The following is a 14,162-nucleotide window of genomic DNA, read 5'->3' on the forward strand; positions in this document are numbered from 1 at the left end:
AGGTGTTAAGTATTTTGTTGTTGTTGTTGTTGTTGCTTCGGCCATGTTGATTTGACTTTGGAATTAACTTTGGCATTCTTTGACATTAGTATCCATTTTCCGATATTTTCTTTTGGAATTTACACCTTTTTACGATTTATGGTATGGTCGAAAACTTTTTCCTTGCAAATGGACGCAAATTGATGCGCGCGCAGATGTCATCCATATAATTAACATTGCCTTATAAGAGAACTTGAAGACTACTCACAGACAACAACTCCAGCCCGCAGGCTCATAAGCCTCTCCCATGTCAGTGGATTGAATTTGACGTAACGGGCGGTAATAGAACCACTGTAGGACGACAACTCATTTCTCACAGGGGTGTTCTGGTCAGTGTTCCCTGGAAAGGCCTGGAGGAAGATCGGTGATTGGTCATTAGTCATCGCACTGCACGAAATGTGGGGTTTACCAAACTTACCACAGGTATGTAAATTCGTAGTAAATGATGCGGTTTGCCCCTTCACCCAAAATCAGCATTGACCTTCGGGTTCACAACATCTACACACATACCAAATATCATCACAATACATTCAGAGGTTCTTGAGTTATTGCTACTGAAACGCATACAAACATACAGACATACGAACCCACAACCATCCCTCCTTTTTCAGGGAGGTGACAATATGATAATGATACTTACTACCGCCTGTCCGTTGTCATCGCTGTAGGTGACCTCGTCACCACTCTGCACTCCATACGTGATGCTGTATGATGTTACCCAGGCGTCCCAATCATATGTATCCCTACCCTGAGTGATTGTCGCTGTTACAAAGTACGTCTTATGAAGATCCACCATAAGCCATTGGTGGAGATCAAGTCTTTTGGGCACCCAACCTCCAGAGAGCACATTAGTCTCCTTGAAATCCAGCACACCGTTGTCTGGTCCTTCGTTGCTAGTCCACTTTGACGATGCAGACATACCGGGGGATCGGAAGGCGTCTGTGGTAAAACGAAAATACACATCAGAGCCCAAGAGCCATCCCTTAACCGAGACGGGGGCCGATACCAACTGCCGGATATCTTTGACCCGTTACCGCCAAACTTCCGTTCAGGTGACGTGACATGGGCTTCAGATCATTGGAAGTTGAGAAGGATCAGAGAGCTGACCAAAAGCTTGTTGGTAAGAGCTTTACTTTGTGTACAGAAATAGCATATAAAGTATCTGTAATGTCAACTACATAGGAATTGGGGAAGGAGGCACTCAAGCTAACCGACATCTTTCGCACCGCAATCGTCCTTCAGTAAGACATCTGGAGCCGCATAGTTCACGTTTGGAACCTTTATTCAGCCATTTGCACAAATCGATTTCGCCGATGTGGCTTCTTCGGTGGCTAAGGCTTAAATGACACAAGTTCATGAAGTTCTCACTTAAATAACATCGAGTGCATATCGCCCTTGAAATAAGATACCATACAGGTCATTTTGCTCTGACCTCAGATGACCTTACATGACTTCACCTATTGTTCTAGAACAATTAAAACGTGTCACAGGTCTAATGTTTACACAATCGAGAGATGAGAGATGCGTCTTCTTTAAAGTGTTGTCTTCCCCCTTCGCTGATTTCTTGCTCTGGCGTGTAGCTCTGGCGTCTCAGCTTCTTGCAGGGCTTGAAGATCACGTAGATGACGTTCTAGGACTGTCTCCTCTCGGTGGTGTGGTGGGCAGAGCCGTTTTTGTGGCGCACTTGGTGGTACTTTCGTGTCTTCCTTGTGCTCGACTTGGCGGCGGTGTTTTCTTCCAGGTTGCGTCTTGGTAGAAGGTGCTTCTTGCTTCTGTGTGCATTCCTTTGATGTACGGGATCTTTCTGGGTCCGGAGTTCCAGAAGATACTACAGCGAGTCCCATCCAATGAGGAATATACATAGGAATTGGGGAAGGAGGCACTCAAGCTAACCGACATCTTTCGCACCGCAATCGTCCTTCAGTAATGTCAACTACAGTCACAGACTAACTTTGATTTGAACAGACCTCAATTCCTTGAGTTACAGCAAAAAGTGGTACATTTCATGTGTTGAACTTTGGGTAAATTCTCAATTCCAACTCATTATTTCAATTGAGTTGGAAATTATAGTTTGATATGATAATTGCTTCAGAATTGCTTCCAAGCTAAGTCTTAACTGACTTACCACATTGGTTGTCAGTGAGTGACACGTCTCCGTGCACCGTCCCCGCCCCGCTTGACCAATCAAACACGTTGCCACCCTGTCCACACTTCCGCCGAGTGAGATCAGCCTCTCCCGGTGTCAGGACGCGATCCCACACGTTAAAGCATGACAGGTCACCGGTGTAGGACTGGATAGTGCAAAACAACATAAATTAGAACTAACACTGTACATGTTATAGTTCAATCTTGCATATAGCATTCTCATAGGATGTTTGTGATCTGCTAACTGTAAAGGCTCTTAGACCCATTTTTCTACCAAGGTCTGAGTTAGATTTTAGATAAAGAAAATCCTTGTTAACCAGCAATGCTGCAATTTAGCAGCAAGATTGTTATGGAGGCAAAAACTACTTACTTGTAGTTCGTTTTGAGGCAAAAACCAACATATTTTTCTAAACAGGTTACAACATTTCGCCAAGTACTTCAACTAGGGACGACCCTCTGATAGGATCCCGTGTTTGAGGAGAGAAGCCACCACACTTATAATACGGAAAAGAGTAAGAGTCCTTCCCTGTGTAGTTCAAAACCTTGCAGTCACCTGTCATGTCAATCCTTCCACAATGGTGGTACATTTCATTACAACATTTGAATAGATAAAAGAGCTACACTTGCCTGGTCGACGTCAAATGACCCTCCGGCGGAGTCCTGTTCTTGGCCAAGAATCCACACACCACCTGTACGGATCACGTGACCTGTGGCCAATCCAAAGCCCGTGTCGACCTGTTGTCCATCCACGTAGAACGCCCACCGACCATTCTGACTCAGCCAGGTATAGCAGACTGTGTGGCATCTGTCGTCGGGAAGGCCAAGACCGGTCTCATTTGCATATGCATATTGACCGTTGATCCAGAACTGAAATTGAAACAGAGTATGTCGGTTATTCACAATAAAACTTATTGCGTAAGTTCTGCTGCAGTAATGCGCAAGAACACCAGGGGGAAAATCTTATCATTTCGGTGATACGAAAAGTCATAGACCTCGCCACATACCAAATTTCGACAATACATCCCTGTACATAGCGTCTCTAATTATGCTGTTCCACCACAAACATACATTCAAACATCGATTCCTGTCCCTAGTGCTGAACAACATTCACACACACACCCATCCCTGTCCCTGGTACTGAACAGTATTCACACCCCATCCCTTCCCCTGTTGCTGAACAACATTCACACATGTACACCTATCCCTGGTGCTGAACAACATTAACACATCCATACCTGTCCCTGGTGCTGAACAATATTCACATATGTACACCTATCCCTGTACCTGGTGCTGAACAACATTCACACATCCATCCCTGTGCCTGGCGCTGAACAACATTCACACACACACACATCCCTGTCCCTGGTGCTGAACAATATTCACACATGTACACCTATCCCTGTACCTGGTGCTGAACAACATTAACACATCCATCCCTGTCCCTGGTACTGAACAACATTCACACACACATCAATGTACCTGGTGCTGAACAACATTCACACATCCATCCCTGTCCCTGGTACTGAACAACATGCACACACTAATCTCTGTCCCTGGTGCTGCACAACAAAAGCGATCAAAAACGTTAGTCTTTGCGATGGTAATGAATAACAGAATAGTGGTACCCTGAATATTTCATAGTAGCTTAACGTGATCTCATCACCGCCGCTGCCACCCACATTGTAGCTGACCAACTCCCCGTTTGTCGCGCTGGAGATGTGAAGTTGCCAGCACACGGTCAGCGCGTCGAGCCCGGGGGGAACGGTGGCGTTCTGCAGTCGGACGTAATTACCTGTCGATGCCGGTTCAGGGAAAGTCATCTTCTTCAAACAACAACCTGGAATGTTTTTAGATTGCAGTCAATCAATCAATCAATCAAGCAGTCAGTCAATCAAGCAGTCAGTCAATCGAGCAAATTATAAAGCCTTACATGGTGCTGTCACAGCATTTGCCAATGCAGGTACTACCGAAACCAATCAATGAGTCATGCATTGATCAAGAGAAATGGAATACTTTGATTCAACCAAAATAATATTTGATATTTTGTTCATAGATAAAAACAATGCATGACCATATAGAGGATATGCTAAATAATGTCCACCATCTTAAGAATACGCTGGTTCACATGCGCAGAGAGATACACTGTGGGTAATATGTCAAAGTTGAAGGTCCCTTAAACATGAACAAAAGTTAGGGGCCTTCACCTTTGACATATTACCCACAATGCACCTTGCCGCACATGCGCAGTTTAAACCATGAACGGACTTATTCCAAAAGCATAGATAGCACGGTATCAAACATTCATGATCTAAGTGTTCATACTTGTTTGTAAAAACGCCATAAATTCTGAGGCTAATATATATATAAGATAGTAATGATTCTTACCGGCTTGAGTTAGATGTACCAGGCTCACCATAACGGCGAGCACTTGGAGGTACCCAACCCGCATGGCTGTACCTCTCCTGTTGTAAGAGCGAAATAAACACATTCGTCAATTCAAAATCACCTTAGATAAAATCATAAAAATATATAGAATATAAAAAACGCAGGTATTTATATAAATTAGTACAAAGTTGTAAACAGCTGCAGTAACCGTATGTTTCATATCTGTTTATTACATATTATAATTCACATGATTTACAAGATATAATCAAATTAATCTGATAGTTAACTATTTTGCCATTGTTTTCAAAATAATTGCTTCTTTAATGATCTTCTTACGAAAAGCGTCGAAACTTCAACGTCATTAACATTGAACCAGTAATTCCTGGACTGCGGCACTGAAACAGCAAAATAATTCAATATTCTTTTGCTATACATGTATGCATGTACATTCACTACAATATCATAAGTCAACCTTAACATTTATGAAAGTCGCAGCCTATTATATTTCAACAATTGCATTTCGATGCCTCTCGATACATGAGTATCTTGTCAATGTTACACAGCACCTGGAAGAGGCTGATCTGTAGTAGTATCGCCAGGGGGCGTAGTTAAACCGTTGTTTCATACACTGAAGGAACGTGCATAGCCGATGCTTGCGCAGGCGTAATAGAACTTTCCTAACTGTAGCCACATAAATTGGCTTTAGTATCACCTAGCAGACCATCGTTAACGTTTTTGTTGTCGTCAAGTTGAATTACTTATTTAACCCATCGCAAGTAATTTTACACCTGACCACGGGAGAAGAAGTATTTGTCTTGAGCAAAAGTACGTTTTATATCATTTTCATCACAAGTGACCAGTAGAACCACATGCAGCATAAATTATTCAAAGTGGCAAGGCTTAAGGACGGGTGCTTTCATGATAGCAATCAACTTTAATGTAATAGGCATCAGGTAGTAAAGAAAGGGCCTTTGTGTCTGCATACAACGTTAAGTGATTGGGTCTTAGTGAGATCTTCCTGCACGCTAATTTTCCACGCTGCTTGTACCACCCAAAAAATACTGTAAATGCATAAATGTTCGCGGTGGTTTTATGTTCGTGGTCTTTGCGGTGAACTCTTTACCGCGAACTTAAAACCACCGCGAAACGCCGTTCCTTTGTGTGACTGTGGCGCTACGGTCACTCTATTTTATATTAAACGCGAAATTAAATCCCGCGAACATTTCTGCATTCACAGTATTTTCCACTGCAATTTTGGGCAGTACACAATTTTGGCCCTATCAACAGTGAAAAATTTACGGTATGCGTAACACTCATAGGGTGTATTGTATATCTAAGTTTAATAGACGTTTAATATATTGATTTGTTATGAGCTCTGTAGGCTATAAGCATTTTTACAGTTCGCTGAAATATAATATGTACTAATATAACATCATGAACAAAATTCAACAATATGAAACACGAGCTTGTAAACTGTGCTTCACAGTGTTGTTACATGGGTCGTGTGGCATAAACAACTGCTTTCGTATCATGATAAAGTTAAAGACTGTAGACTAGTACAATGCCTGTTCAGCACACAACAGATACGTTTGATGCTAGGCGTAGGAAAATATCTCATTCCTACTTAAACATATTGTACACCACCCATAACAACGTCATAAAATGTCTGTTTCAATCTGACCGCAACTACAGGAACACTTCTTTTTAGAAACGTATATGGATTTTCATGTGTTTAGCATATTTGTAATATGTAATATGTGCATTATGTTGGGTGCTAGCAGTCGTTGTACCCGAAATGTAGAAATTCAATTTCTAACCTTACAGAGAAACAAGAAGAAAACAAATCAACAAGCTAGATGTATGACTCTTTTCAGCATGTATGCAAATTTGTTAACATTTCTTTCGTTGTGATCTATATTCAACACAATGGGACAAAGTATACAATGAAGGCCTTCATTCCTTATTCTTAAAACCATAATATCGTTCCAAAGATAGAAAGACATGATGGGGCATCCATCCTTATTTGGGTTTGATCACGTCGCGCAAAAATACACATTGGTCTCCGTCTTGGAAAGAGAAAACGCTAGACGCACAAGCCAGAATGACAACGACACTCCATCTACAACAATATATAAATACATATCATTTCTAGTGCTTCACAATATTAACATTGGATTTATATATATATACGATATGCCACGCACTGATGTTGTTTATATAATCCCTGACAATACGGGTTGATGTAATATTGCATAAAAACGAATACAAAAATGGTGCCGGAATGTTACGTTCCTGATCATGAACCCTGACCACTCAACTTACAATTCTACGGCGGGGTTCGATCGTCACGTTTTCAATCTAAGTCTTCGTCACTCTCCTTTAAAATTCTAATCAAATTACAAGGGTTTTCAGAAAGTTAATAGCTTTACCCAGAACCAGGGAGCATAAGTTAAGTCGCATATCAGGACATAAATATATGTCTCCTATGTCCACCAAATTTAAAGCATTATCATCGTTTTCTTGTATGTTGCGCTCTTTTGGGCATCAGTACTAGGTAAAGGGGGAGAAATATATTCGGTAAGAAAGAAGCCAAAGTTGTGATGTAAGCTAGCTATGTGGGCCATTTGCAATGCCCCACACGGTATGAAAATATTGTCAAAATATGTGGTGAGGACTTATCTTTTTTCCAACCAGAAATAAGTTTGTTCTATCTTTAAACAGAGCTGGAAGAACTCTAAGGTTGACCCGCACATCTCTGGGCGCAGTTCAACTGTCTACAGTTTTTCATATAGGAAACTCCTGCCCTACTGATATTCAAAGGGGCGTCGCGCGTAGGAGAATGGTGACAACTATTTGAAACTTGGTAGACTTTAGAGGACTTGACAGTTATCTATACCCACCCCGAGATGCATCCTTTATGCGGGGTGAAGGCAAGACTTTTCAGAGCGCCCCTCATACATGTACACCGTACAAGTCATCTCGCACGTTTGTGAATGTTAATCATCCAGGTCAGCAATAGAGTAATATAATTTGATCGTTACCACTGGAAAAATCAATGAAACTCAGACGTTTCGGGCGTCCGTCCGACCGCCCTTTGTCAATGACTAAGGGCGGTCGGACGGCCGCCCGAAACGTCTGAGTTTCATTGTATTTTTCCAGTGGTAACGATCAAATTATATTACTCCAAGTGATCTCGTACTACCACTCACTTCTATCTTCTACATTTGTAGTAGGTCGTGCCAAGAAAAGAAATACATCACAACTAAATATGCTTTAACTAACTTACCTTCACTCAGTTGACCTCAGAATGATTGACCCCACGGACTACCAAATCGGACGAGCCGTCTGAGTCAAACTGATCGCTACGTTTATTCTCCCCCAATATAAGAGACACCTGTTGCATCAATAATTCATACAATAATCCCTATACCTGCTTATTTGAATACAAGAACACAATGGGGAACCACGAGGCTTTCTGTGCGTGCCAGGCAACATACACGGGGACTTTTGTGGCTCGATATTATGCTAATTGATTGGGCCATGATAAGCCCTGTCAGGCAATTTTACACGCAGCTAGTATACTTAGAATACCCAAGGCCACAAATGATGTCATTAGAATCGACCGCATAATTTGCTGTCAAATCAACAGTGTGCTGTTTACAATAAACATGACTAAACTATTTTTTATTCTATTTATTGTTTGACTCAGGCTTAAAGGCCCATACACACATATACACATCTAAAACAACGATAATGCCTACAGTAATGTATTAGCAATACAATAACTGCTTAAGAAAACGCACTATGAGGTAGCGTCTCGCGGCCTACGTACAGGGTGGCAATATTGACGCCAAAACTGTCTGGAAAAGAAGGCTTCGGATTGCAGCAGAAGTCTGGTGATGTCGTTCCCATACGCCAGGAGACGAGCCGCAAACGGATGCGTCAGCTTTCGCCACCCGGCGTCGAATGTGTCGTTTATGATGTTATGTGTTTAGTAGTGTTACAAGTATTGTTCAAGTTTCATCAAACACCATAGTAAGTATATAGCTGACCAGAACATTAATCTAATTTCTATTATGTTTCAGGGTGGAGGGTGCATAATGGAACATTCCAGATTTTGTATTGACACTGGGAGCTTGGAACGATGGGCAGATTGCAGAGCTGACAGGTTGATTGATTTCTTCGATCGGAGGGCGCCATTTTTTAAAGCTATGTACATGTGAGAACGCATCCATCGACTGTCGTCGGGTGCTTTTGTAGAGCTTAGGGCCCTTTTTTGAGATCTAAAAAGACATTGTTTTGGTTGCGAATGATTATGAGTAGCAAAGTGTTGTCATGTCCAACTCCTATAGCATCTACATAGGTCAATTTCAGTATATACATCGTTCCAAAAGCGAGACCAAATTACCCATACATGACTAAGTTCATTCATAATTGCATGAAACACACAATAATAAAAAAACACAGAATCCTAAGAAAATTGATAAATGGCACGTAGATCAACTCTAGCTCAGTCTGCTCTTGCGTAGATGTTCAAGATCCGTTGCAATCTCTAACTTTAGTTAATAAACGCCCAACACATTCAAATTTAACAAACTTATCCAGTCTATATCTAAATGTGATCTACTGTATCTGTAAACAAGATCAATGACTTTTATCATTCATGTTGGTATGTGATTGTGCGTATACTACATGTTTTATTTGATTATTATCATGATTTATTTCTGAACTATTATTAGTTACTACTGTACCTCCACCAATACTTCCATGTCAAGTTTATGTATTCAATTGGTGTCCTATAAGTCCGTATATGGGCTGGGCGACTTTATTGAGTCGCAGGACACGGAAATAAACAAACATTCATTCATTCATAATTATGACACAGGGCCCACTACTAAACAGTGTTATATCACTGAGTTGGGCAACCCTGGGTAAAAATTAAATAAATCACATCACTGAGAATGCCCGTTTTCCACCGACAGTTCTTTGTACAATGTTAACCGTCCACTTGTTTTACAATTAGATTGTCCTTGAGCTGACGTGTAGATGACGTGGGACACACTTTGCTTTCTGTCACTTTGATGATGGCTTGAGATCTCTCCACTGTTGTGAGCTTCACGCGGATACTTGTCTTCTGTTGCTGGTGGATTGTCTCCGCTTGCCCATTGTTCCAACTTGGTGTTGGTCTGAGATGGGCATTCAGATGGCGGAATTGGTTGCTTGACGATTGTTTCCTCTTCGTTTGTTGTTCTTTCACCAGGACGCTTGTCATATCTGACTAATGGATGGTCTAGTCCTGCTTCATTCTTCCCGCATGGCTTCATCTTTGCATCTGATGGTAGAGACTGGCACTCTGATTGGCTGAGTGTTCGTTTGACTAGAGTTTCATTTTGGGTCGTGTCGTTTTCGCAAGGACCACTGTCATCTCTTGTTGGTGGATTGTTTACTTCTTCTTCTTCCTCTTCTTCCTCTTCCCCTTCTTCTTCCTCTTCCCCTTCTTCTTCTTCTTCTTCTTGTCATTCTTTTTCTTGCCATTCTTCTTCTTCTTCTTCTTCGATATCCTCTTCTTCTTCTCCTTCAATGTACTCTTCTTCTTCTTCCCATTCTTTTTCCTCCCATTCTTCTTCTTCTCCTTCGATATCCTCTTCTTCTTCTTCTCCTTCGATATCCTCTTCTTCTTCTTCTTCAATATCCTGTAACAGCCCCAATGGGGCATAACTGATGGGGACTTCATTATGTTTTTGTTCTATATGGGCCTTTGGTGATGCTGAGTGATCTTCTAACTGGGCAACTGGTTGTTTGATTGTTGTCTGATTATTGGTGTGTTCCCGTGGCATGATGTTTGTCACTGTGTGGCGTCTGGTAGATCGCGGGGAGTGAAGGTATGCAATTGCATATGGCTGGACACAGTTTTCATATTGCGCTGTATCGTATGTTACGGCATATGGTCGAAGCTCAGGACCTGGGTCGCCCTCTTGATCTGTGGCATGTGGCTGCAGCTCAGGCCCGTGGTCTTCATTATTGGCCATTGCTTGCAACTGGTGCTTTGGTCTTGAGGTTCCATGGCGTCTAAAGGCATGCGGTAGGGGATTTGGCCTTTGGTTTTCTTGGTGGACCAATGCATGAGCTTGAAGACTGACATCTTCGATAGTCCTTGGGAATACAACTGATGACTGAGTTGCACGATTCTCTGCAGGTGTTTGGCCAGGAGAATCGGCTGATGGACTGCATTCTGCTGGGTCTATGTCCGTTAAGTTGGTCACAGCATATGGCTCCACCGTTTTAAAGTACGCTACTGCGTACGGCTCTATTGTTTCAGAGGATAAAGACTCTTCCGTGGCTGCTCGGGTGGGTTTGTTGTGGTGCCAGTGGTTGCAGAAGAAGAGGCCAATCATTGATGCCGACACAACGAGGATGGGTAGGAGAACAGCACAGATTATGGTGACGACTTTGGCCCTGTTATCATCTAGGTTGGCGACTGGGTCAGTTTTCAAAAGAATGACGTAGCCCATCCCTGTCGTGTGCTCGGAGGCTGGTGCGTTGTTTGTGTATGGCGTGTGTGTGTAGTCTTCGGTGGGAATGGTCTCGTACGTTTTGCTTCTGTAGGTCGTTTCTGTGGAGGTCTTCATGTGTGTGGTCTGGTTACATGGCAGAGTGCTGACAACTTGCGGACTCTCTGAGCTCGTGCTAGCCTTAGATGTGCTGTTGGAAATGTTCTCCCATCCTTCAGCACATACGATGTGTCTTGTCTTGTTCGTCTGTCCAGCGTCCTTCTTTATGTCGGTGAGGAGGGTGTCATAGAGGTCAGCAGGTGAGTCACACCGTAGGAAACTTCGATCGGGAATCATCTCAAGAAGAGGTAGATTGCAGATGAACCATGTGAGATTCTGGTTACAGTTCAGCTTGTTCCATGCTAGTGAAAGGTGTAGGCGCTGGTTCTGGTTCAAACGCCTGACGTGGCTATTGATAGTAGTGATGTGGTTGGCATTTAGGTGCACTTGGGTTAATGCTGTAGGCTGGAGAAGTGCATCGACGGGCAAAGACTTCAGGATGTTGTGGTTCAGACGTAGGATGTTTAGGTGAGGTAGACCACGGAATGCATACTGGGACACAACCGAAATTGCGTTCTCGTGAAGATACAAGTTTTTCAGCTGCTCAAGCCCAATGAAAGCGTCGCACTCTGTAGAGAGATAAAACAGTGTATGTCGTTCAATGAATATGTATTAGAATCACTAAAAAGGTAGCATTACACGACTTTTCCTTTATTTCATAATTAGGCCATGTTGATTTTATTATATGGATGACATCCTCTGGGAACCCCAAAACTGATACGAACGTGCGAATGAAATAAAACAAGTGTGGAAAAAAAAGTTGCATTCATTATGAAAACTACGTAGTCAGGAAGGTTGAAGAAATGAATAAACGCATAGAGTATGGTCTACCTTAATAAAAGATTCTCCATTTTGATGTTTCACATCTTCTTCTTTGACTATGGACTTTGCTGTGGCATACCACGACATTACTATCCGTTTCCTGAAATATATATATATATTTTTTCAATTCACGGCATATTTTTGCTATTTTGCAGCTGCGTTGTACGTACACGATTTACAATATAGTCGAAACCTTTTTTTGGAAACGGACAGAAATTGATGCGCGCGCGGATGTCGTCCATGTAAACAAATCAACACGGCCTTAAGAAAGTTAAACATTTGTAGAGACATGTAACTGACTAGGTAGCCCAATACAATATTCTACTGTAGCCAAACCCCTTCAAGAACCAAGAAAAGATGGCATAGCCCAATTGAAGAAAGGCAGATTTGCGAATATCCAAAAGCAATTATATCTAACCTACAAAAGGGTACACAGACGTAATCTTGCCCAGACAATTTGTAATAAAAAGAAATAGGACCGGTCGCTTTTTCTGTACTCAGGCATCGAAGACCTAAGGGATGATAAATGATCTTCTTATTCTTTAAATTTTCCATAAAAATCTACATGTCAAATGACAAGGGACAAATTCTGATCACAAACAGTTTTTCCATACTTTATTCAACCGTTAAGCCTTGTTTTTGTCTTCATTTCATATCAGCAATTGTAATCGTCTACGAATTCGACAAAAATTTATGTTAGGTATTGTTTTGCTGCAATTGGCTATATAGTCCAGGAGGAGATTCTCGGAAGAGGCCTAGAAATTAATAGTGGTGGTAGGAGATATCAAAACAAGATGTTCGAAACAATATGTCAAAACCGAAGGTTCTTCAGCAATACCATAGAAATCCGCTAGGGGGGCATGTTCGTTGTTCTTCAATGTGCTATCCACATGCCAATTACACGGACCCTTATCGGGTTATTCTATCCATCGTCACCCATAGACAAACTCATAACAATACCATGGAGAAAAACAAAATATTTCTCAACATACCAAGCCTTGAGATGAGGTTCTCGGTCAGAAAAAGGGATTGCACCCAACGCAGACCCCGAAAAGCCCCCGGCCGTATCGCGGAAACGTTTGACCGCTGGATGTTGAGCGAGTAAACACCAGAGGCGTTTGGGAAAGAACACTCGAAAAGCGTCGAAGAACGGAGATACTTGATGGAGATTAACCGGGTGCTCTTGCCGAAGCCGGTCGGGAGGGTGTCGAGGCACACCGGGGCGTTGTAGAGCGTTCCTCCGTACCCTGCCCAACTGCAAGGCGACCCGGTCGCATCTCCACCTGGACAGTAGCAATGCTGACTGCCAGTACTACAGCTGTCCGGACATTTCTGAGACGCTGCAAAATAACTGCACAGCAGAAGGAGCAAAAGCGAAGCCTTTATCCCCCTCATATTGAAAGCTAGATATGATTTTGCGCACGGGCGTTGCTGCTCTTTTACCTGTCTCCGTGCAATATTGCCTGAATATATACATCTTTGTTATGAATATACATTGTGTGCGTCACATAATCAAGCTGACCCCGTTGGCAGAAAATATTTTGCTATGATTTGTCTGTTGTTGCTCCATCAAAACTGTGGAATTCCACTTTAGCTTATTTTCTGTGTTTTTAAAAAAAAGTTTATTGGAGTACAAGTCTCACCTCTAGCTGGCTGTCTAGACTCTAAGTGACAACTACTCTTCCAGGAGAGAACACAACAAGAACATAAATAACATAGGGTATAATAATGACAGTCAATATACAGGGAGTATAACATACAATGTAGCCCATAGCTAGCGAAAAAAAACCGGCATATGATAAAACGGTGACGATCTGCCCATTCAACCTCTGCTTGGAGAGTACATTTTGCTCATGTTGGCAAGAACGTGCAAATAAAGATCATCATCACCATTAATTAATGGCAGGTCCGGACATTTCTTAGTCTCTGCAACATAACTAGAAAGCAAACTGAATAAAGGCGATGTCTTGCTTTGACTCATATGCAGAAATACATATTATGCATATTCAGCACATTTTTGACGACCCGTACAAGAACTCAGTCATGATGCTCATTGCAAAAAAAAACACGATCGTTACAAGTTAGGTATCACTCGAGAGGAAAATACATAATGGTAATCATAAAGAAACAACAGACATATGATCAAGGGAATTTTTGACA

The sequence above is a fragment of the Branchiostoma lanceolatum genome, chromosome 19 (assembly GCF_035083965.1).
Source record: "Branchiostoma lanceolatum isolate klBraLanc5 chromosome 19, klBraLanc5.hap2, whole genome shotgun sequence".
Classification (NCBI taxonomy): Eukaryota; Metazoa; Chordata; class Leptocardii; order Amphioxiformes; family Branchiostomatidae; genus Branchiostoma; species Branchiostoma lanceolatum.